Here is a 5,146-nt window from a genome sequence, read left to right as displayed (position 1 = left end):
TCTAGTTTGTAATTTGATTTTTGTCATTTTGAATTCCTGCAAGTTTCATAGGTAGTTTTCTCTTACATTTTGCTCTCTACACTTCAAACCTATAGACTTAAAGCTCTGTGAATTTTATATAATTAATATTCAGTAACTTTAATAGATTTATCTTGAATTATTTTATTATAAATTCAGTGTCTGCAGTGGTTTTTATTACCATTGTATTTTGATTTACTTAGAAGCTATTTACAGAATCTGAAAATATTTTTATTCAGCACATCTCAATTTTGAAAATAATAAAGAACAGATCCTAAAGGATATTCTATGTTATTTTAGAAGAAAACAAAATCATGATCTTAATATTTGCCCAAACATTTTAGTTAATTGCTTAATTTATATTAAGAATATAGCGTGTTAAAAAAAATGTGTGGTTTGGGAGTCCTGATTCTTACATATGGTTGTTTTCCAAAAGTGACTACAGGCATTGGACTCCTACTAGAATTGTCACATTTAAAAACTACTTGTTATGGGGCTGGCACAGTGGCATGGATAGCTAGTCCTCCGCATGCGACAGCAGTACCCCATATGGACATTTGTTCCTATCCTGGCTGCTCCATTTTATAGTTCCCTGTCTATGGCCTGGGGAAGCAGTGCAGGGTGGCTCAAGCCCTCAGGCACCTGAACCCACATGGAGGACCTGAAGGCAGCTATGGCTCCTTCAGCTCTGGACATTGCAGCCATTTACGGAGGGAACCAGCACATGGAAGATTTCTTTCTCTCCATTTCGCCTTCTCTTGCTCTGTAAAATATGAATTTTAAAATAAAAATAATAAACAAATCTTAAAATTGCCACACATTTTGGTTTTCTTTTAATTTTAATGGGTAGTATCCACCAATGTTTGATATGGTAAAAGCTTCATCCCCAGGGTAGTACTGTTGTGACGTGGTGAAAACAGTAGGAGATGTGATCTTTGGTTCGGGGGTGGGGGGGTGGGCGGTGATCATGACAGAATTGTTACAAAAGCCTGAGTTTGGATGACATTAAGTAGATGCAAAAATTTGTGTGCAGTTAAGCTTACATTGGCATAGTTTCAAACTAGGTTGTAACAAATTTCTCATTGAAGTCCTCCAGGGGGAAATCTAAGAGTGTCATGATAAATATACTGGAAGGGATCTTTAAAAAAGAATTAAAATGCTATTCCAGAAAATCGCTATTTCATAAAACTAATGCAAGGCGTGTTTCGCCAGGATCTCTGCCTCTCCTGTGACTGCTTTCCCCTGTTGTCAAGCTAATTTTTTTCTGCACGTGTTGCTGTTTCCTTGAGCTCTGGGAACCTCACAGTTTACCAAGCAATCTGCTGTAACAGGAAAATGAGGAGCGCAGATCTAGAGAGATTTCTGTTTCTGTTTTTCACCTCTAGAGGGGGTTATCTCTGTAGTAACTGCCTGGTTTAGTGTTCTCTTCCCTGAGAAGGCAAAGTAACCCTCCTGATTTGCATATCTGACCATATTTGACTTGCCCATGTTTATAGGGGGATTAATTTTGCTCCAGAACCTGGCGTGTGGTTAGGTGCTGATCTAAAGGTGATGCAAAGCTTTCACAGAAAAATAACTTTAAAATAATACTTTGGGGCCCTGCGCGATGGCACAGTGTTTAAGGTCCTCTCGCCTTGCACGCCCGGGATCCCATATGGGCACCGGTTATAATCCCAGCAGCCCCTCTTCCCATCTAGCTCCCTGACTGTGGCCTGGGAAAGCAGACGGCCCAAAGCTTTGGGACCCTGCACCCGCACGGGAGACCCCTCCCCCCGCAAGAGGTTCCTGGCTTTGGATTGGCTCAGCTCCAGCCATTGCGGCCGCCTGGGGAGTGAATCATCGGATGGAAGATCTTCCTCTTTGTCTCTGTAAAAATAAAATAAATCTTTAAAAAAAGTACGATTTTGCTACAAAACAATTTTGAATTTAATGTCTACCAAAAGTTTCCAAAAAGTTATAGAAATATATATATATATAGTAATGCAAAAAAATTAAGCATGGGTTTCACTTATTGTATTGCAACACAATAAATTTTATCTCTTAGTCTCATTCCTCTAAAAACTTAAAAAAACCCACACCGTTATTATTGTGGTCTGCTCATTATAGTTCAAAACTCTTTTTGACATTCTCGTTTTTAACTTCCATGTTTCTTTAGCTAGAAGATTGCCTATTGCCTTACATGATGCACCTCACACATTGTGTTTGGTTCATTCAGGAGGTACTGTTCAGCTCGGGGCTCTTTGACACGGTAACAACAGTGGCTTGCAGGGTGCAGTTTTATTGAAGACTGTGGAATCACCCAGTTTATTTATTTGCAAAACCACAGTTCAGGTTTGGACTTCCATTCATTACATAGAACACTTTTGTTGTGAAAACACTGAGCAAAAATTAGGCACATAATTGAAGAACAACACAATACTTATTATATACTTAGTTAACTAGGCAAACCTAGAATCCGATGACAAGAAATTATTTAATTATAATACATAGTAAAACTGGAAGATAATTTCATTTTGGACCCCGAATTTTTTTGACTTCCCTTTTCCTTTATCTCGTTAACTGAGCCAGAGTCTTAAAATATTGTGATAAAAAACCCGTCATTTGTATGAAATAGAAAAACTCAGAACATTTAAATGATTATGGCTAATGCAAGACGCCATTAGAAACTTGGAGTATATTCCTATTTTCCCAAAGGATGATTTTATTAACCTCAAAATGTATTACATGCTTTATTATGCATATTAGTTGATTTATTAGTAGGTGCTCAAGATTAAACAGCACTGACCCTTATCCACAGGGAATTTATTCATACTCTAAGTAACCAGAAGTGAAAAAGATATGAAATGGATGATGTTTCAGGGGCAGTTGAAATGAGTTGTAATAACTTTGCATAAATAGCTGTATTTGTGCATCCCTGAGGCAGGGCTTCTGTGCACCACTCCTGTGGGAGACCAGGAGCAAGAGTGTTGATTACATTTCAATATTTTGAGTGCCACATGTGCATCTTATAATGTGTTGTGCTTTGTAGCTGTGAAGAAAAGCTACCCAGGAAAGACCAACATGTAGCACTGCCTCTGCCAGAGGAGGTGGGCCAGAGTTTCCAGCATTCTATTCAATTACAAATTGATCAGAGGCCTTCAATATTGCCAACTGGGGGGAGAAATGCGAGACATTTTAAGAAATCGCACAGCGATATATACAAAGGCCTCACATATATTTTAATGAGCATGCACTTATAAACATGTCATGGGGTATAATGTAATATCATTTACTGAATCCTCTGTATATTCATGCTCTTTTCTACCTTTCACAAGATGAACAACAGATTTTTTTAAACCAGAGTCAGCCCATTGTTTTATGGAGCATAACTTAATCCCTTATCTGTGTTTTACTACCCATTTTTCAAACCCTAACTCTGTTGAAAAGCATTATTATATACGCTCAGCAGTAAATTTTGTATCAGCCAGATGTTAACAAAAAAAAAGTCCACAAAATTCAGGCTGTTAGGAAGGCTCTTACTGGGTATGCAAATCCCCACATTCTAGCTCCAGCCACTGACATCATTATTAAAAACAAATAGAACTAATCTTTTCAGGCACCTTTTCACCTCCCTTTTGACTCCTCTTCTTTCCCCATAATTCTTATACGTAGGTACCTTCACTATGGTTAGTTGAAGCAATATTTCTTTTCCCAAGTTGGTGCCTAACCTACCTGAAAAAGAATTTACTAATGCAAGTGTTAATTGTGAACTGAGGGGTACCCCATTAACTGAGCAAAACTCCATTAACCCACACTTAAATTTAAGATGTTATTCCTGCTTGTAGTTTCTGCTCTTTAAGTTAGAAACAAGGTAGTCTACAAATTAGGAACAGGGGTTTTCAATTAGGTGAGCAAATGTCTGAATAGCGCTTGTATGGGCGATTCCGCCTCAGAAAAACACTAAAACTCAACGAAAAAAGTAATCATGAAAAAGGGAAAGAGACCTGGAATATGGAGAGGATAGAGACTTGTGCTTACTTGAGAGCTCCTGCCGCCACAGTCAGAGAAGACACGTAGCACACGCAAGCTTAGCTTTGTATTTTCTGCACCTGAAAGCATTCTCACTCAACCATGACAAAGGCAAATTTTTTCATTGCTTCTGTTTAAGAAGATGTCATTAATTTATAGAATGAACAACTGATGTGTTTATATTTTATACAGATGAAGCAGAAAAGTCTCTGAAAGATTCACTGTAAGAAAATTGCAGCCATACCTGAATTATAAGATAAGTTTTCAGAAGGTATGAGTTGTCTTTATGTGAGGATACAGCTAACTTTTCCTTTTTCATTTTATAAATTATGCATCGCAGAAAATAGAGCTTTCTTGACCTGTAGTTATCCTCACATGTTTTATTTCACAAAGCAACCCTACCAGACTATCCTTCTAGGCATCTAAATTTTGATTGTTAGTCTGAATGGAAGTGATGTCTGTTTAGGCTTGTTTAATTCAGGGGTTGTTGAGTTCAACATTCTATGTGATAGATGATGCACACTAATACATAAGACACCATTTCCACCCTTATCTTGCTCAAACTTCACTGAGCACACTTCATAGGCACACTTATGAATTATTCATGCCTTATGTACATAAAAAATAAAAGTGAGTACGTGGTCAGTGCCATGGCATCCTAATCCAAACCTTTGCCTGTGATGCCAGTATCTCATCAATCGCTGGTTCATATTCTGGCTGCTCCATTCCAATCCAGCTCCATGGTAATTCTTATGGGAAAGCAGAAGAGGTTGGTCCCAGTGCATGGACCCCAGAAAATATGTGGGAGACTGGGAGAAGTCTAGGCACCTGACTCTGGATCAGCTCAGACGATGGACTCTGTGTCTCTGTATGAGTGTCTTTCTTGATTTGTATCAAGAAAAATGAATTTTAAAATAGAACAAAAATTTTAAAGTGAATTAGATTGGCAGAGTCAGCAACAAAAGAATGAATCCCTTGCCATGGTTCAAGGTCATGCCAGTGAGGGCTTTCAAGGGGGAGAGTCTACCCTCTTTAGGGTGATAAACTGTAGATGCAAAATATCCTCTTGGAATGTGCAGCACTCAAGTCATCAGCATTTTTCTAAGTATACATAAATACA

The sequence above is a fragment of the Ochotona curzoniae genome, unplaced genomic scaffold (genome assembly GCF_017591425.1).
Source record: "Ochotona curzoniae isolate NIBS_2020 unplaced genomic scaffold, NIBS_Ocur_1.0 scaffold_4953, whole genome shotgun sequence".
NCBI classification, from domain to species: domain Eukaryota; kingdom Metazoa; phylum Chordata; class Mammalia; order Lagomorpha; family Ochotonidae; genus Ochotona; species Ochotona curzoniae.
This window is presented reverse-complemented; position numbering follows the sequence as displayed.